Here is a 21,782-nt window from a genome sequence, read left to right on the forward strand (position 1 = left end):
ACTTTCCTGGCACCGATCAGTCCACTGAAATTTTACATCCTTCCTAAGTAGCTTGGTTAGTGGAGATGCTAGCATGGAGAATCCCTTCACAAACCTTCGATAATACCTAGCTAAACCAAGGAAACTCCGAACTTCTGTGACATTTCTAGGTGGCTTCCAATTAAGAATGGCTTCTACTTTGCTAGGATCCACCTGGATACCCTCTGAAGAAACAATATGCCCCAAAAATGTAATCTCCTTTAGCCAAAACTCACATTTCGATAGTTTGGCATACAACTGCTTCTCCCTCAAAGTCTAAAATACTATCCTCAAGTGTTTATCACGTTCCTCTATATTCTTTGAGTACACCAAAATATCATCAATGAACACCACAACAAACTGGTCCAAATATGGCCTAAAGATAGTGTTCATCAGGCCCATAAAAGCAGCTGGAGCATTAGTCAACCCAAATGGCATTACCTAGAACTCATAGTGGCCATACCGAGTCCTAAAAGCAGTTTTAAGAATACTTTGCTCTTGTACCCTCAACTGGTAGTAGCCCGATCTCAAGTCAATTTTGGAGAATACAGTTGCATCTTTCAACTTATCAAACAAATCATCGATCCGTGGTGGAGGATATCTATTCTTTATGGTCACCTTATTCAACTATCTGTAGTCTATGCATAGGCGGAGAGTAACGTCCTTCTTCTTCACAAATAATACTGGTGCTCCCCAAGGTGACACGCTAGGGTGGATGAAACCCTTATCTAACAATTCCTATAATTGTACCTTTAACTCTTTCAACTCACTAGGTGCCATCCTATAAGGAGTGATGGAGATTGGCTCCACACCAGGCATAGTCTCAATTTCAAACTGCACCTCTCTTTCTGGAGGCAATCCTGGCAATTCTTCCGGAAACACATCCGGAAAATCCCACACCGTAGGAATATCTTTAAGATCTGGACTCCCCACCTGGGTGTTTATCACATGAGCTAGATAAGCTTCACATCCCTTTCTAATCATCTTTCTAGCAAGTGCAGCTGAAATGATGTTGGATGGAAATAACCGCCTCTCCCCATGTATCACTACGTCTGCATACTCGGGAAGACCAAAAGTGATTGTCTTCAGTCTACAGTCGATCATGGCGTGATGCCTGGCTAACCAATCCATGCCCAAGATGATATCATAATCTCGAAAGGGTATGTCAATTAAGTCTGACAGGAATGTATGTCCTTGGAACACCAAAGGACAATCCTTATACAATTTGTTCACCCTAACCTCTTGTCCTAAAGGACTAGTCACTAGCACATCATAATCCAATTTCACACAAGGAATAGCAATAGAGCATGCAATACTGGCACTATCATAAGAATGTGTAGAACCAGGGTCAAACAGCAAATATACATCTCTATCAAAAATGGAGAAAGTACCAGCCACAACATCTGATGTCTCAGTTTCATCCCTCTAGCACATGCTGTACACCCTGACTGGTGCACTACTCTGCTCTGGTTGGCTCATTGTGCCCTGACTGCCAGAAGTGTTACCTCTACCCCTGCCTCTGCCTCTACTAGTTGTCTATTATCTGGAAGCAGAACCTTGAATAGATCCCTCAGTGGTAGTAGGTGGCCCAAATCTGCGGGCACTAATGCAATCTCTAGCAAAATGCCCACTTCCACCACAGTTGTAACAGGCTCCTATGGCCTTATGACACACTCCTAAATGAGTCTTGCCACAAGTTTCACAAGCACGGGTAGGAAAGGAACCCCTAGATGTTTGCTGTCCGGATCTAAGTGGCCTCTGCCCTGAAAATCTTCCCCTACTAGATCCTCTGTTACTTGGTCCCCCAAAGCTCTTTCTCTTGCCCGAATTGTTACTTGGACTCTGACCTGTAAGCTTACTGCTTTTCTCTTTTTCAGTGGTTACCTTCTCAGATGACCCTTCTAGTTCTATCCTTTCCAATTCAAGGGCCTATGATATCAACCTAGAGAAGTTGTCATGTCGAAACCCAACCACTTGCAATCTCAAACTAGGCCTCAAACTAGCCTCAAACCATTTGCATCTGTCTCTACTGGTTGTGAGTAGGCTTCTAGCATAGTGGCTGAGGCAATAAAAGTCTCTCTCATACTCGGCTACAGTTTTGCTCCCTTGCTTCAAACTGAGAAACTCCTGTAGCTTCATATCCACATAGGTATCAGGAACATACTTCTGTCTAAACTCCCTTAGAAAGTCATCCCATGTCAAGATCAAGTGCTCACCAAACTATGGGGAATGGTCTTCCACCACTCATATGCATCTCCATGCAGCAGGGAAATTGAATATTCAAACTTCAACTCATCTGTGCAGTGCAATTTCTTGAAGACTCTCTCCATCCGTTCTAACCATTGCTCAGCTTCCAATGGGTCCACTGTACCCTTAAACTCTGTTGCCCCATACTTCATTAACTTGTCATATTGTCTGGTTGGGAATGGTGGTTGCACTGGAGGTGCTTGCACAGGAGCTTGGACTGGTATATTGCCAGCCATTTGCTGAAATAGTGCAGCCATCTGCTGAGCGAACTGAGTAGAAAACTGCATAGGCGAGACAGGTGCAGTTGACCCACTAGCATTCTGAGGAGCTGGGGCCTCCCCCTGTACCTCAGCTGCTACTGATTTTTCTATGGTGAGATCCCCCTCTTCCATACTGAATCATAAGGAATTCTACTCCTTGAACAACCAACACAAGGAGATTTCCCTCCATTAGTCCATATTTATGATGTAATGCACTATATGTATCAATTAATGACAGTTGAGCAGTTATACTTATAAAAAATTTTCAAACATGCTATTTCAAAACTTGTATATAAACCAAAGCTCTGATACCACTTAACAATCACACCTTATCCCTGGCAAGGCATGACATGTTCCCGTAGCATACCTAAGGAATTACCGAACTCCACCTACCGATAACCCATTAGTTATGCTACAAAGGATTTTAAAACAAATCATAGTTTTTTATCTTATCAATTATTTTACGGAACACTGTATGAGAATAGTTAAAATTCCATGTAAACATTCATTGAAAAATAATGATAGACTAAATATTGCAAAAGTTACATTTTCATAAGTCTCAAAGTAAAATACAAAATAGTTACAAACTCAAAATGTGATAGCAAAGCAATGCTTTTAAATACAAACTGCTCAATGTCCGTACATCCATACATATAGGTGCAAAATACATCAAAAGGAAATTACAAGGGTATACCTACAATATATACCCATAAACAATACCAAAATGCTGATTCCAAGTCTCTCACTCGGCAGCCTTCTCCTTTCCCTTACCTGCAACAGCATAAAGAAGCTATCGCTGAGTATATCACTCAGTGGTGCACAACTAATAACTTTAAAACTTAAGGTAAAACACAATTTGTCAAAGCATAATAAATCACATTTTTCTTAAGCATGAAAACTTCACAATAGTTCTAAGTTCATAAGAGCCATTTATTGGAATAACATTTCAAATGAGAAATCATATTTCATAAATCACAATTCACAAAGCATTAGTGTTACCAATATCAACACACAGTTTAGGCCATGACACAAAATTTCACGATCAGTGCCGTGTTGTACACCACGACAAAGCAATCTCAACCTCACTAACCATTATTAATGAGGGACGGGCTAGCCAACTAATGAGTACTCTTGTAGTCTTGCCCCACTAACCGTTATTAATGGGAGACATAATCAATATCAATTATCAATCCCAAGTAGCCGTTACTACTGGGGAGTTCCGAAAGGGACTGTCAAGCTAACTGTGGTTTCAAAATAGTTTCCAAAAATTTCCCACTCAACAATAACATTTATAAACCAAGAAACACATTTAAATTGATCATAACATCCGTATAAAGGTGGCAACACCCAAATTTCTTAAATGCAAGAGAAAAACCATATTTCAATCAAAGTAAACTTGTTCAAAGTAAACTCATTCAATTTAACACATTCCAAGCAATTTACAAGTTTAAAAATAAAGAAAATGTTAATTGTGCACAAACCTTCAATGCTCTTCTTTCTCTTTACTCACTATTCCTTGTCCGTTCCAACTTCTTTTTCTACTGAAAATATACAATAAAATATCTCAATACCTATCTTAATTGCTACCAAAAACTCATTATATGCATGTCTAATGCATCCCAAGTTAGCTTTGCAAATTTTAGAAAATTTTGGTTTTGGACAACTTGGTGCCCCAATATTTGAACCCAATTTTTTCCTAGTTTTGATCATAATTTGGTGAGGTGTTCTTCATGAAAATTGTTTATCTAGGTCTTAAATTTATTTTCCTTTTTGAATCGCCTAATTCGGAGCTGTGTAGCTAAAGTTATGACCAAAACATGATTACTATTCACGTCACTGTTCATGCTGCAGATTCAGTTCTGGCAGATTTATCGATCCAATTTCGTTCAGCAATTTGGTCAAGTTAAGTCCATAATTTGGTCTAATGTTCTTCATATGAAATGTTCTACTATGTCTTAGGTTTCCATCGGTTCAATAATCGCCTAAATCGGAGTTTTCTAAAGAGAGTTATGGCCATGCAAAGTTTTCTGTTTATATGGTAAATCTGCAATTCTACAGATTCGGTGATTCAAATTTGCTCAGCAATTTGATTGGGTTAAGTCCATAACTTGGCCTCAAGTTCTTCATATGAAATGTTCTACTATGTCTTAGGTTTCCATCAATTCAAGAATCGCCTAAATCGGAGTTTTCTAGAGAGAGTTATGGACATGAAAAATTTATTGTTTATATGGTCAAATTCTGCAGGTTCCAGAATTGTGTCTCTAAGTTCAAGCCAAAGTTTAGGCAATTTCTGGGCAATTTGTAGGGTCGATCTCTTCATGAAAATTCTAGCCCTATGTCTTAAGTTTCATTTCCAATTGGTTTCACACCAATTGGGGTTGTGTAGCTCAATTTATGGGTTGTCAAACACACTGAACTCAGTGTGCAAATTCTGCCCTAGGTTTAAAATTTTCATTTCTTCAATTATTCCCACTAACCAACCTCAATTCACATTTAATTCAACCAAAATGACTATAATTTAGCATTGACACATCAATGGCACTTCCTAGCACAAGCCCCATAATTTTCAAATACCAAAGTTTGCAATTTTCCCTAATCCTACCCAATGTCAATTCAAACTAAATAAACCTCAAATGATCATAATTTAACACTACACATACCAATTTCACTCTCTAGCACCAAAACTCAATTTTCCCATGAACCCTAATCTCCCATAATTAAATTTATATACATTTCATGCAATTTCTTTGCTCTAATCATGCATACTACTTCAACTAAGCTTGATTTTATCATCATTTTCATTGAAATATATCAAACCCTAATTTTTCTCTAATTTGGCCAAAATCCTAGTTTAGGTTCCATGCATGTTTCCTTTCATTTTCTTATGAAATTTCATCATAATCTAACTTAATTTAAGGTTTGTATAACAAAATGAGCATTAAAGAACTTACCTCTTGATGACTTCCTTCCAACTCTCCAAATCTTCAATTTTCTTCTAATCTCTTGTTTCTCCTTACTTTTATTCTCTAAATCAAATATTAATTTGATGTTCTCTACCAATTAGATGCAAAACCCATAGAGGAACAGCAAGGAATTGAGTTTTGAGAATGGGTGTCAATGGAGAAAGAAGGAAGAAGAAGAAGAAAGAAAGAAAGAGAGAAGGAGAGAGAGTGGGTGGTAACTAAATGGGAAAGAAAGGGAGGGTTTTGTCTTCTTTTATACTTATTTATTTCTTTTAATTAGTTAATTAAGTTTAATTGTCAAAAGCCCATTGGTCCCTTAACTTTTTTATTAGGTCAAAAATGTAATTTAAAATTTTTCCCTCAATATTTCTTCATAATTTAATATTTTATTTTCATTTAATTAAATTGACATTTTGGTCAAAAATCAACTCTTAAAGTGAATTGACCAAAATGCCACTGATCGGGTCATAATCCCTTTTTTACAATATACCCGGTGAGTCCTTATATTTTTGGGTCACTTGAATTTTTATTGCGTCTATCTCAATTAATTTTCTATTTATTTTTGATCCTCAAGGTGTCTTTGAATAGTACTAGTCACAGACCAAAAATGGTACTATTCATAACTCGGAGGTTCAGGGTGCTACAGAGTCAGGGCCAAGAGGCATTTATCAGAGGTTTGTGCACAACAGTTGTTTCTTTTGAATTTTCAAATGAAATAAATTATGACAATTTTTCTATTATTGTATAAATTGTGGAAATTTGTTTAAATGATATTTGATGGATACTTATTACTTGAAAAACATTGCAAATGGTTTGAAACCACAACTATCATGTATATTGATTGAATTCCTCGCTAGCTTGTATAGTGGGACGAATTGGCTTTGAATTCCCTCTCTGACTGAAGTGTTGAGGTGTGTGTGTCAGTTGAGGACGAATAGGATGAGTACTCATTTATTTGCTAGCTAGCTATTTTATTCCTCACTAGCCATTGGCTTTTGGGACGAATTGAACTTTGAAACATGATTAAGCTATGTGTGTGATTTATTGATATTTATTGTGATATTGTGAAATGGAGTTTAAATTCCTTATGACATTCACTGTCTTTTGAATTTAACTATGATTTTAAGTATCCACAGTTTATATGATTTATGGCTTATAGTTTTAAATTGCATTTTCTTAATGTTGTGCACCACTGAGACATTGGCTCAGCGATAGCTTTTTCATTGCTGTCGCAGGTAGACAGGCGGACAGAGCAGCAGAGTAGGCTGCTTGTGCCACATGTTGAGATTTCACCGGGTATATCGAGTATACCATTTTTTTGTTGTAATGTATGTGCACTGTATGTATATATATTGTATTTGGTCTTGAGTAGTTGTAAATTAAAATTGTAAATTATGTTGGCTTGTAAAAATATTGTGACTTATTTCTTTTATCTCATCTTTTGGAAACACTGAAAAATTGATTGTTGAATTGTGTTGACAATTATTGAGGAAATTATTGTGTTGAACTGTTATTGGAGTTTGAGATTCAGAAAAATATTGGAAGTGCTTTTTACAGGTTTTTGAAGAATTGTTTTATTCCAAATACAGATGGCACTCTGCCAAAATTTTTATAGAAATTATTGATATTCAGATTTGTTATTTGGTTTCACTTCAGTAAAAGAAAATTTTTAACACCTATCAATAGTGCTCACCACTATAAAAAGAAGTAAGAAAAGGTTTAAAATCCCTTGTAGTGTATTTAATGGGTTATCAGTAGGCGAACTTTAGTAATTCATTAGGTATACTACGGGATCATGTTATGCCTTACAGAAGGGTAGGGTATGACATGTTTTAGTGGTATCAGAGCTAGTTTTTAAATTCTGTTTTCACCTGTAATTTGAATATTCTTTCTTCATAGTACAACTGCTCATTGTCATTGTTTAATACATATAGTACATTACATTATAAATATGCACTAACAGGAGGAAATCTCCTTGTCTTATTGTTCAGGAGGTCTAAGATCCTCAAATCGACTATGGAAGAAGGGGATCGTTCAGTCGATCAATCTATAGAGGCTGAGGTACAAGGAGATGCCCCAACCCTACACAATGTCAGTGGATCAGCCACAGCCCCTCGATCTGCGATTTCTGCTCGGTTTACTGTGAGATGGCTACAATGTTCCAACATATGGCTGGTAACATGCCTACTCAAGTCCCACTATAGACACCAATGGTACAACCATAGTCATCAGCTAGGCAGTATGATAAGCTGATTAAATATGGGGCTACTGAGTTCAAGGGGATAGTAGATCCTCTAGAGGTAGAACAATGGTTAGAGAGAATGGATAGGGTGTTCAAGAAACTACATTGTACAAAAGAGCTGAGATTTGAGTATTCAGTGTCACTACTACAGGGAGATGCATATGACTGATGGAAAACCATTCCTCATAGTTTGGTGGAACCTCCTGTACTAACCTGGGATGACTTTCTTAGGGAGTTCAGACAAAAATATGTCCCAGATGCCTATGTGGACCAGAAGCTACAGGAGTTCTTAAGTCTAAAACAGGGAAGTAAATCAGTGGCAGAATATGAAAGGGAATTTCCCGCCTAAGCCACTATGCAGCCTAAGCCACTATGCAGGGAGTCTCCTTGCTACCACCAGGGAAAGGTGTAAAAGGTTTGAAATCAGCTTGAAGCCTAGTATCAGATTACAAGTGGTCGAATTCAAACATACTAACTTCTCTGAGCTTATTTCTCAAGCACTGGAATTAGAAAGAATTGAGTTAGAAGCGACCCCAGAGAAAAAGAAATTAGAGAAGGTAGAGAAAGAGAAAGAGGGGAAGTCAATAGATTAGAGTTCTAGTGGTCCTACTGGGAAGAGAAAGAACATTGGGGGACACAACAGGGGTGGTAAGAAGTCCGGTAGGGGAAGATATTTGGGACAGAAACCTCCTCCATCTGGTCAGCAAACTACCAGAAGTTCCTACCCTCCCCGCTAATGTGAAACTTGTGGTAGAAGTCATGGTGGGGTATGCTACAAGGGCATAAGAGCTTGTTATAACTGTGGAGGCACAGGACAGTTTGCCAAGGACTGCACCAGTGCCCATAGAGTTGGGCCACCTCCTACTATTGCTGAAGGGTCAGTTCAGAATCCGGCCACCAGAGGTTCATAACCGCCTAGTAGAGGTAAAGGCAAGGGTAGAGGTAGTCCAGCAAGCAGCCAAGGCACAGTGAATCAATTAGAGCAAGGCAGTGCTCCAGTCAGAGTTTATGCAATGAGATAGAGAGAAGAGGCCGAGACATCTGATATTATGGCTAGTACCTTCTTAACTTTTAATCAAGATGTGTTTGTATTATTTGACCCGAGTTCTACCCATTCCTATGTGAGTACTAGCATCATTGATTGCATTGTTGTTCTATGTGTGAAAATGGACTTTGAGGTGCTAGTAACAAGTCCGCTAGGATAGGAGGTCAGGGTCAATAAAATGTATAAGGATTGTGAAGGAACGGAAGCGTGAAAAACACAAGATTATACCATTGAATTCAAAAAATTTCACCTAGGGTCTCATGCACCATGCAAGATTTATTTTTATCTATTTGATTTCAATGATAAACAACATATTAAAACTCTTTTAATATGTTTTTGGATCTGTATTTGCCATTTAAGATTTTAAAATTAATCAGATTAATTTTAGAACCCTAGATTAAATCAAGAACGATTACACTAACCTCTTGATGTCTTTGCGGCGTGTCTGCGCCTTTGAGATTCGTCTTGAGGACACGGATGTTGTCCCTCTAGCTTGTCCACACCAAGAACACCTATGGCAGCCCTTGAACAGCTTCTAAAGCCTTTTCTATTAATTAGAAATTGAAGTTCTGCCTTTTAAGAGATTAGAGATGTAAACAGGACACTAGAAACAATTTCTAGTGTTCTTAATTCAAGAGATTGATGGCTAATCTCTTTGAATTGATGAGAGATGAAGAGAAATAGCTGGAGAGGCTCAAAGTGGCGTGACATATGAGAGGAGAGGCTGTTGGTTATGTTTTCTTTTCATAACCACACTTAAATAGCTAGGTTAACACATTAAACCCTAGCCACATGTCATCTTTTGATTAGCTCTAGGTTTAAGTGACCCAATCACATTGTGCCAAGTGTCAAACCTATATTTAATCTTGATTTTAATCATCTTACAAGATTAAAAAATATTTGGCAAGCTTATGTGTTATGCCATGTGTCACCATCTCATGGTGCCACGTGTCACACTGTGAAATGACCAAAATGCCACTGTGTCTTAATTTTGAGTTATCAACCCAAAATAATTATTTTTCTTCTTCTAATTAATTTATATCAAATATAAATTAATTAATTAATCTCTATTAATTAATTTCTCATTAATTAAATTCATATTTAAACACTTTAAATATAAATTTAATTTATACTGCACATCCAATAATCTAGATTTGGTTTCAAGTCATGCTAGGGACTTTGCAATTTAATTGCAAACCAAATCTATTTAATTAATCAATTAAACTCTTTAATTAATTAATTAAATCATATTTAAATAGGTGATAACTTGTGTATGTGTGTGACTTACTAGGCTCATCACTAATTGGCAATGAGACATGATATCAACTCTTAATATCATCAGAACTCTTTCTTACCATAAATGATTTCTCTAAATCATTTTATGAACCTCATAGACCATGGTTAACACCTAGCATAGCATGCCATGGCCACCCAATTAGTAATAAGGTTTACCTTAAATGAACCTATAATCATATGTTACCATGCACTAGAATCTCTACATTACAAAATCCCAACTCAATTTGAGTCATGGTTTATGTCAAACTCCATTTGCTATGAATATTATGTTCTCTTTTAATTCCAGTTCTTGATTAAAAGATTTTCTCATCGAAACTCTTTTCTAAATAAATCTATCTGTCTGGCAGAACTTGAAACATTAAGAACAATTAAATGAACATAGGATTTTAACTCTATTTACTTAGAGGAACAGATTCCATCTTGATCAACACCTACCTCCATATATAACTAGCAGGAGCCAACACATGCCCATATACTCATACATAGTACAAGTATGAAAGCAGTATCAAACTCAAACTACCTATATACAAGATAACTGTGCTATCTCAGGTCTAAAGATTATATGCATCGATATGATTTATGACAAAACATTGACAAGAGTAAACTCCATGTGCTTGTCATAAGTGTCACCGTTGACCTACTTATCATTTATAAGTGCCTATCATGTTTGTTATATGGCATGAGACTCACCATTCCATCTTATTTATATCTCATATAAATAACTTGGGAACAAACATGAATACAATCTTTCTGGATAAGTCATGTCCTTATTATGAAGTATCCTCGATTGTGAACCTATTTATGATACTTTGTGCTAGAAATATTGTCACTCATATTCTTAACAACTTAAGAATAATATTTCTAACAAAATATCAATGGACCTTTTCTATTACACATAAATATATTATGTAAACGGAAAAGTGGAAATGCCTTTTATTAATAAAATTATGTACAAGATACATACTAAATGATATGCTCTAGGGCATACTACTAACAGATTGTCCTTTGGTGATCCAAGGACATACTTTTCTATCTGATCTCATTGAAATGCCCTTCAGAGATTATGATATCATCTTGGGCATGGATTGGTTAGCTAAGCATCACGCCATGATTGATTGTAGACTGAAGACAGTCACTTTTGGTCTCTCTCAGTACAGTGATGTGGTAATACATGGGGAGAGGCAGCTATTTCCATCAAACATCATTTCGGTTGCACTAGCCAGAAAAATGATCAGAAAGGGGTGTGAAGCTTACTTAGCACATGTGGTAGACACCCAAGTGGGGAGTCCAGCATTGAGGGACATCCCTACAGTATAGACTTTCCAAATGTGTTTCCTGATGAATTGCCAGGATTACCTCCAGAAAGAGAGGTGCAGTTTGAAATTAATGTTATGCCTGGTGTGGATCCAATCTCCATAACACCATACAGAATGGCACCAGCAGAGTTGAAGGAGTTGAAGGTACAATTGCAAGAACTACTTAAAAAGGGCTTCATCCGCCCTAGTGTGTCACCATGGGGAGCACCAGTATTATTTGTTAAGAAGAAAGATGGCACTCTCTGCTTATGTATTGACTATCGACAGTTGAATAAGGTGACAATAAAGAACAGATATCCATTGCCTCGCATTGATGATCTGTTTGATCAGTTGAAGGGTGCAGCTGTATTCTCCAAAATTGATTTGCGATCTGGTTATTATCAGTTGAAAGTGCAAGAGCAGAGTATTCCAAAAACTGCTTTCAGAACTCGATATGGCCACTATGAGTTTCTGGTAATGCCATTTGAGTTAACTAATGCTCCAGCTGCTTTTATGGATCTGATGAACACTATCTTCATACCATATCTCGACCAGTTTGTGTGGTGTTTATTGATGATATTTTGATATATTCGAGGAATGCAGAGGAGCATGACAGACATCTACGGATAGTACTGCAGACTTTAAGGGAGAAATAGCTATACACCAAATTGTTGAAATGTGAATTTTGGCTGAAAAAAATCTCCTTCTTGGGACATGTTGTGTTGGCTGAAGGGATCAAGGTAGATTCCAGCAAGGTAGAAGCTATCCTTAATTGGAAGCCGCCCAAGAATATCACAAAAATTCGCAGTTTTCTGGGTTTAGTTGGATATTATCACCGGTTTGTGAAAGGGTTTTCTATTTTAGCTTCTCCACTGACCAAGCTACTTTGGAAAGATGTAAAATTTCAGTGTACAGATAAATGCCAGCAGAGTTTTGATGAGTTGAAGAGGTGTTTGACTGAAGCTCCAGTCCTCACTTTACCTACCCCGGGTAAAGAATACACAGTTTATAGTGATGCTTCTCACAATGGGTTAGGCTGTGTACTGATGCAAGATTGGAATGTCATTGCTTATGCATCACACCAGCTGAAACCGCATGAGAGGAACTACCCAACACATGATTTGGAGCTTGCAGCTTTTATTTTTGCTCTGAAGATCTGGAGACACTATTTGTATGGGGAGAAATGCTACATTTACACAGATCACAAGAGCTTGAAGTACTTAGGCACTCAGAAGGAATTGAAATTGAGGCAGAGGAGATGGTTAAAACTGATTAAAGACTATGATTTCTTAATAGACTAGCAGCCAGGGAAAGCAAATGTGGTGGTTGACGCCTTAAGTCGTAAGACTATGGCAAGTCTTAGAGTTTCTCCTTTGTCCATAATACATGAGTTGAAATCACAGCATGTCAGTTTGGAGATTGATGATGAGGGACAGATAGTAGTTACATGGCATGTACAGCCAGTGTTGATTGATCAAATCATAATGGCTGCTCAGAATGATGAAAAATATCAAGAGCTACTGAAAGAAGTCCAGTAGGACAAGAAACATGAATTTTCTATGAGAGATGATGGTTTACTACTACATCAGGGTAGAATGTGTGTTCCTAGTGATGTGGAATTGAGACAGACCATTATGAAGGAAGCACATGAGTCTCCTTTTGCTATGCATCCTAGTGGAACTAAAATGTACAGAGGGCTGAAAGAGCATTACTGGTGGATGGGTATGAAGACGGATATAGCTGAATTTGTTTCCAAATGCCTAACTTATCAGCAAGTAAGGGCAAAACATCAAGTTCCAACTGGTTTGTTACATCCATTGCCAGTACCAGAGTGGAAATGGGAATGAATAACTATGGATTTTGTGATGGGACTTCCAAGGACACAGAATAATCATGATGCAGTATGGGTTCTAGTTGACAGACTAACCAAGTCTGCTCACTTTTTGCCAGTCTGGATGGACTATAGCCTAGAAAGATTGGTCAGATTGTACATAAATGAGATTATAAGACTACATGGAGTGCCAGTATCAATTGTATCTGACAGAGATCTTAGGTTCACTTCTAGATTCTAGGGTAGTCTTCAAAGAGCCCTAAGAGCTAGATTGAACTTCAGCACGACATTCCACCCACAGATAGATGGCCAGTCTGAAAGGGTAATTCGGATATTAAAGGATATGCTACGGGCTTGTGTGATTGAGTTTGAAGGTAGTTGGGATATACACTTGCCTTTGATTGAGTTTTCTTATAACAATAGCTACCAATCAAGCATTGGGATTCCTCCATATGAAGCTTTGTATGGCAGGAAGTGCAGAACTCCCCTATGTTGCGATGAAGAAGGTGAAAGGAAGATGATTGGGCCAAAAATTATTCAGCAGACAGAAAAAAAGATCATATTGATTAGAGATCGACTAAAGGCTGCATCAGGCCATCAGAAGTCCTATGTTGATCTGAAGAGAAGAGATATTGAATATGCAGTGGGTGATAAGGTATTCCTCAAAGTTTCTCCTTGGAAGAGGATTATGAGATTTGGCAGAAAGGGGAAACTAAGGCCTCGTTTCATTGGACCATATGAGATTCTAGAAAGAGTGGGTCCTTTGGCATATTGGTTGGCATTACCTCCAGAGCTAGAAAGGATACACAATGTCTTCCATGTGTCCATGTTAAGAAGGTACAAATCTGACGCATCTCATGTACTATCAGTTGAAGAGATTGAGGTAAATCCAGACCTCTCATATGAGGAAAAACCCACAGAAATTCTGGCATATGAGGTGACGCAGCTGACAAATAAACAGATACCCCTGCTTAAAATGCTGTGGAACCATCATTCATATCACACCTTATCCCTCTGTAAGGCATAACATGATCCCGTAGAATACCTAATGAACTACCGAACTTCGCCTACCGATAATTCATTAAGTACATTATAAGGGATTTTAAAACTATTTTCTTGTATTTTGGAAGTGGTGACATTTTGGTAGGAATTAAAATCATTTATTCAAAGCTTATAAACTTGTAAGAATTTTTGTCCATTTTAAATTTTACCGTAAATTTTATAAAAATTTTGATAGAGTTCTGTCTGTATTTTGAGAAAACAATTCTTCAAATACCGTGAAAAACACTTCCAATATTTTTACACAACTCCTAACCACCAAATAATTTAAGAGTCAACTCAATTTAATCCACTTCAAAAATAATTCCACAATCCAATCAAAGTTTATCATCTCAAAATATTTAATAACTTCATTCACATTGCATAAGGTATGAAATTCACAAACTACAAATGTTAATTTACAAAAAGAAGTTCCAAAAATAATATTATTACAATTTATTATACAACTGCTTACTTTACATTGATATCTATGACATTACGGTATTTACATCAAAATAACTACAAGGATATAAAACAATACCCGTACAAAAGTGTTCAAGAGTTGTTGTCAATCCCACAGCTCACTCTGCTGCTTTCTCTTTGCTCTTATCTGCGACAGCAAAATAAGCTATCGCTGAGTATAAAAATACTCAGTGGTGCACAATAAAAATTTAAAATATAATACATAAATCATTCATTATCAAATCACAATTTAAATATTTCTCAATCACATTTCACAGGTTACTAAAATTCATAATAACACAATTTGGTCAAATAGTTCAATAAACACAGTGTTGCTAAATTATACACAACTTAAGCCATGACACAAAATTTTCGATCAATGCCATATTGTACACCACGACAAAGCAATCTATAACCCCACTAATCAAAATCAATGAGGGAGGTGGCTAGCTAGCTAACGAGTACTCATCCGATCTCAACCTCAACTGGTAAGCAAGAGAGGGAGGAAAATGAATGATCTCAACCCCATAAAAGGAGGAGGAATAATGTGATACTGTCATGCTAATTGTGAACACAAAATCAGTTCAAAACAATTTATTCAAATAATTTATGAGAAATCTAGTCAATTTTCAAAGTCATATTCAGAATCATAAATGCAACACAATTCATAATTAACTCAAAAAAATCAAATTTTCAGGAATCATATATTTAAATAAAAATTATTGTGCACAAACCTGACGTGAGTCGCCTCTAGGCCTTGACTCAGTCTCTCAGAGCTTCCAAGTCTTTTTCAGCTGAAACACACAGTTTCATAGTATTTCAGTATCATAACTTAACATAAATCCAAAAATAAATTTAACTTCACTTTTACCTAGCTCTAATGTGCTAAACTCGACGTTCTTGAAATTTTTGTGTTTCGGGTTACTATTCACTACACTATTCAAGTCAAATTGTTGACTTTCTAAGGCTTAATGGGTATGGGAATTCTAACTTCACCCACATACCACAGTTTAGTCACCAAACTTGTTGGTTTTTGTCATTTTCTCAACACTTAAGTCTTTTAGGCAAAATTGTCAATTTTTAGTTTTTGGTGTCTCGGTTGCACTGTTCCATTGGTCATTTTACTGTTGGAATTTGGCAAAACTTCCTTCATAGAAAATGTTCCTTATTGTCTTAAGTTTATTCTCCTTTTTGAATCACTCCAATTGGAGTTTTGTAGCTCAACTTATATGCAAATTACTGTTACTGTTCATGCTGCATAATTTTGTTTTGGCAGATTATTGATTCCAACTTCGTTCAGCAACTTGATCAAATTAGGTCCATAATTTGGTCTAATTTTCTTCATATGAGATGTTCTAATATGCCTTAGGTTTCCATCAGTTCAAGAATCACCTAAATCGGAGTTTTCTAGAGAGAGTTATAGCCATTGAAACTTTACTATTCATATGGTAATCTGCAGTTCTGCAGGTTCAGGTCACCAACTTTACTCAGTAATTTGATTGGGCTAATGGCATAATTTCGGTTGGTGTTCTTCCTGAAAGTTTTATGTCTATAGTCCATCTAACAACTGGTAAAATTTCAGATCATTTTGACCTGCCTAGCTCTAGTTATGACAAAATGAATAAATACTGTTCATTTGGTCAGTTTATGCAGGGCAGCCTGCAATTTTTTAACTTTAGTCAATTTGTTCACTAGGTTTTAGTCACTTTTTGGGCATGTTTCCTAAATGAAAATTGTGTCATTTAGTGCCTATTTTCATCCCCAATTGGTCCCATATCCATTGGATTTGTAAAATTCCATTTTTGGTCCCTCAAAGTTGACTTTTGGTCATGGTGCATACCCAATCCGAATTTGGCTTTGAGTCAAACACTTCTAACACACTTAATTAGGTCATAAATGGCTATTTCTTTCCTTAAACTATGTCAAAGACATTATTTAGCACTTCTTCACATTTTTTATCTCTAAACCCTAATGTCCAAAACCCTAATTTCCATGTTAAGCTCATTTCATGCAATTAAACTATATAAACCTCAACTACACCTTCAATCAAGCTTGCCTACCCTTTTAATTGTATCAAAATCCATCAATTTCAAGTTACCTCTAAGCTGGCTGAATTTCATTATATTCCTAAATATGTTGTTTTTATTTTATTTTCATCAATACTAGTTCATTTCAAGTGCAAATTCATGAATATAAGGAGAATTGAGAGGATTCTTGACTAACCTTTAAGGAAGTATTCCAAAAGCTTCAATTCTTTCACTTTCTTCCCCCTTATTCTTCTTTAATCTTCTTTTCTAGAGTAACTTAGAAGCTTTTTAGGGTTTAGGGTTGAAATTTGTGGGGAAGAACTAAGTTTTTCAAGCTTTAAAAGCTTGTTAATGGAGGAACCTTGGGAGAGAAAAGTGAGAGAGAGATGAGGACATTTTTTGAAGAAGAAATGATTTTATTTCTTTTTTTATGAATTTTTAAGTCTTATGAAAGACCAAAATGTAAATAAATAAATAAATAAATTATATTCTTTATGGCATCATGCATGAGGTCATGCATGATGTCATCACCTTTTGACTTTTCCATTTTCCATTTTCTTTTTTTTTAATTAGTTCTTTAATTTAATTCTCGATTCCAAAATTTTCTTTTCTCCGATTTTATTTGACAGTTAGGTCAGGAGTAAGCTCTCGGGGTTAATTGACCAAATTGCCCCTCGCCAGTTCATCCCAGTTTGCAATTAATTCCATATTTCTTCCGGCTCCCTGACCTAATTATTTGACTGGCTTAACAGTTCTTTTTCATGATTTTCTCTTTTTCACTGTGTTTATAAGGGTCCTAAGGACCACCGCGTCACATTTTACGGTTCAAAATTTGAGTTTAAAATGACTTCGTAGTCGTTCCCGAGAAGGTCACCCATCGTTGTGACTCTCGGCTCGTTTAACTTATTATGTTCTGTTTTTCTTGTTTATACTTAAGTAATTGGATATTACTAGTTATTTGTGTTTATGGTTTATCTAGTTATCTTAAGTATGGTTCTAATCCCCTTAATTCTCCGGACTGACTTCGATCACCGGAACAGTGAAATATACCAGGCTATGCAAATAGGGGTGTTACAATTCTCCCCCCCTTAAAATAAATTTCGTCTCGAAATTTTACCTGGTATCAATCTCTGAACTGCTGTGGGTGCTGTCTCCTCATGTCCTCCTCTCATTCCCAAGTAGCCTCCTGGCCCGAATGATGGTTGCACAGCACTTTTACCAATGGTATCTGCTTGTTCCGTAGCTGCTTCACCTCATAAGCCAAAATCTCTATGGGTTCTTCCTCATATGTGAGGTTTGGATTCACTTCAATTTCCTCTACTGGTAGTACATGAGATGGGTCTGATCGATACCTCCTCAACATAGACACATGGAAAACATTATGTATCTTCTCTAACTCTGGAGGTTGTGCCAAACGATATGCCAAAGGACCCACTCTTTCCAAAACCTCATAAGGCCCAATGAAATGAGGACTCAGTTTCCCCTTTCTGCCGAATCTCATAATTCTCTTCCAAGGAGAAACTTTGAGGAAAACTTTCTCACCCACTGCATACTCAATATCCCTTCTCTTCAGATCAATGTAGGACTTCTGATAGTCTGATGTAGTCTTAAGTCGATGTCTAATCACCCTGATTTTCTCTTCAGTTTGCTGAACAATTTCGGGTCCAATCATCTTTCTTTCACCCACGTCATCCTAACACAACGAGGTTCTACATTTTCTGCCATACAAAGCTTCATATGGAGGCATCCCAATGCTTGATTGGTAGCTGTTGTTATAAGCAAACTCAATCAAAGGCAAGTGTGTATCCCAACTGCCCTCAAACTCAATCACACAAGCCCGTAGCATGTCTTCCAAGATCTGAATTATCCTCTTAGACTGGCCATCTGTCTGTGGGTGGAATGCAGTACTGAAGTTCAATCTAGTTCCTAGGGCTCTCTGAAGACTACCCCAGAATCTAAAAGTGAACCTAGGATCTCTGTCTGATACAATGGATACTGGCACTCCATGCAATCTCACAATCTCGTCTATATACAACTTGGCCAATCTTTCTAAACTGTAGTCCATCCGAACTGGCAGAAAATGAGCAGATTTAGTCAGTCTGTCAACAATGACCCATACTACATCATGACTATTCTGTGTCCTCGGAAGTCCCATCACAAAATCCATTGTTATTCTCTCCCATTTCCATTCTGGTACTGGTAGTGGATGCAACAACCCGGTGGGTACTTGATGCTCTGCCTTCACTTGCTGATAAGTTAGGCATTTAGAAACAAACTCTGCCACATCTCTTTTCATACCCATCCACTAGTAATGTTCCTTTAGCCCTCTATACATTTTTGTGCCACTAGGGTGCATGGCAAAAGGAGACTCATGTGCTTCTTTCAAAATGATCTGCCTCAAATCAACATCATTAGGAACACACATTCTGCCCTGGTGTAGCAGTAGACCATCATTTCTAATTGAGAATTCTGGTTTCTTGCCCTATCTGACTTCTTCCAACAGCTTCTAATACCTTTCATCATTCTGAGCAGCCATTCTGATCTGATAATCAACACTGGCTGTACATGCCATGCAACTGCTGTCTGCCCATCATCATTAATCTCTAAGCTGGCATGCAATGATCTTAACTCATGTACCAAAGACAAAGGAGTAACCCGTAGACTTGCCATAGTCTTGCGACTTAAGGCATCAGCTACAACATTAGCTTTCCCTGGCTGATAGTCTATCAGACAATCATAGTCTTTTATCAACTCTAACCATCTCCTCTGTCTCAAATTCAATTCTTTCTGGGTGCCCAAATACTTCAAACTCTTATGATCTGTGTAGATGTAGAACTTCTCCCCATACAAATAATGTCTCTAGATCTTAAAAGCAAACACAATGGCAGCAAGCTCCAAGTCATGTGTCGGATAATTACTCTCATGCAGTTTTAGCTGGGGTGATGCATAGGCAATGACATATCGATCTTGCTTCAACACACAACCTAACCCATTTTGAGAAGCATCGCTGTAAACTGTATATTCTTTACCCGGTGTAGGTAAAGTCAGGATTAGAGCTTCAGTCAAACATCTCTTCAATTCATCAAAGCTTTGCTGGCATTTATCAGTCCACTGAAATTTCACATCTTTCCTAAGCAGTTTAGTTGTTGGAGATGCCAACATGGAGAATCCCTTCACAAATCTATGGTAGTATCCAGCTAAACCCACAAAACTACGAATCTCTGTGATATTTCTGGGTGGCTTCCAATGAAGGACAGCTTCTATCTTGCTAGGATCTACCTTAATACCCTCTGCTGATACTATGTGCCCCAAAAAGGATATCTCCTTCAGCCAAAATTCACATTTTGACAATTTGGCATATAACTGTTTCTCCCTCAAAGTCTGTAGTACAATCCGCAGATGTCTATCATGCTTTTCTACATTCTTCGAATAGACCAATATATCATTAATAAATACCACAACAAACTGGTCGAGGTATGGTCTGAAGATAGTGTTCATCAGATCCATAAAAGCAGCCGGAGCATTAGTTAACCCGAATGGCATAACCAAGAACTCATAATGGCCATAGCGGGTTCTAAAGGCAGTTTTAGAAATACTCTGCTCTTATACTTTCAGCTGATAATAACCTGATCTCAGGTCAATTTTGGAGAACACAGCTGCACCCCTCAACTGATCAAACAAGTCATCAATACGGGGCAATGGATATCTGTTCTTTATTGTCACCTTATTCAACTGCCGATAGTCAATGTATAACCGGAGAGTGCCATCCTTCTTCTTTACAAACAACACCGGCGCTCCCCAAGGTGACACACTAGGGCGGATGAAGCCCTTGTCAAGCAACGGATGAAGCCCTTGTCAAGCAACTCTTGCAACTGTACTTTCAATTCTTTTAGTTCTGCTGGTGCCATTCTGTATGGCGTTATGGAGATTGGGTCCACACCAGGCATAACATCAATTTCAAACTGCACTTCTCTTTCTGGAGGTAATCCTGGAAATTCATCAGGAAACACATCCGAAAAGTCACATACAGTGGGGATGTCCTTCAGAGTTGGACTATCCACTTGGATGTCTATCACATGTGCCAAGTACGCCTCACACCCTTTCCTAATCATTTTTCTGGCCAATACAACTGAAATGATGTTTGAAGGCAATAACTGCCTCTTCCCATGTATTACTACATCACCATACTGAGGAAGACCAAAAGTGATTGTTTTCAGTCTACAGTCAATCATCGCATGATGCCTAGCTAACCAATCCATGCCTAAGATAATATCATAATCTCTGAAGGGCATTTCAATCAAATCAGATAGAAAAGTGTGTCCTTAGATCACCAAAGGACAATCCCTATATAATCTATTTACCCTGACCTCCTGGCCTAATGGACTAGTTACTAGCACATCATAATCCATTGGTACACACTGAATAGCAGTAGAACACATCACACTACCACTAACATACGAATGTGTGGAACCAGGATCAAATAACACATGTACATCTTGGTCAAGGATGGAGAAAATACCAGCTACTACGTCTGATGTTTCAGCTTCCTCCCTCTGACGCATGGTATACACTCTGACTGGTGCGCCACTGGATACTGGCTGGTTAACAGTGCTTTGACTTCCAGGAGTGTTAGCAGGACCCCTACCTCTACCTCTACCTCTACCAGCTGGTTGTGATCCTCTAGGTGCAGAGACTTAGGCTGATCCTTCAGATGTAGCAGAAGGTCCAGACCGGCGCAGACTAGTACAATCCTTAGCGAAATGTCCGCTGCCTCCACAGTTAAAACATGCACCAGTAGCCTTGAAACAAACCCCACCATGAGTTCTACCACAAGTTTCACACTGTCGTACTGATAGAGGTCCTCGGTGTGCTTGCTGGGTCTGCTGACCAGACCGGGGTGGTCTTTGGCAGAGAATCAGCCTCTGCCAGATCTGCGAGTGCTGGATCCCCCAAACTGTTTCCTCTTCCCAAAACCACTCTTAGGTGCTTGTCTAGTAGTCTTTTCAGTTTTCTCTTTCTCTTGTGTACCTTTCTTCACTGCCCCTTCTGATTCTATCT

Source organism: Hevea brasiliensis, chromosome 16 (genome assembly GCF_030052815.1).
Source record: "Hevea brasiliensis isolate MT/VB/25A 57/8 chromosome 16, ASM3005281v1, whole genome shotgun sequence".
Taxonomy (NCBI): Eukaryota; Viridiplantae; Streptophyta; class Magnoliopsida; order Malpighiales; family Euphorbiaceae; genus Hevea; species Hevea brasiliensis.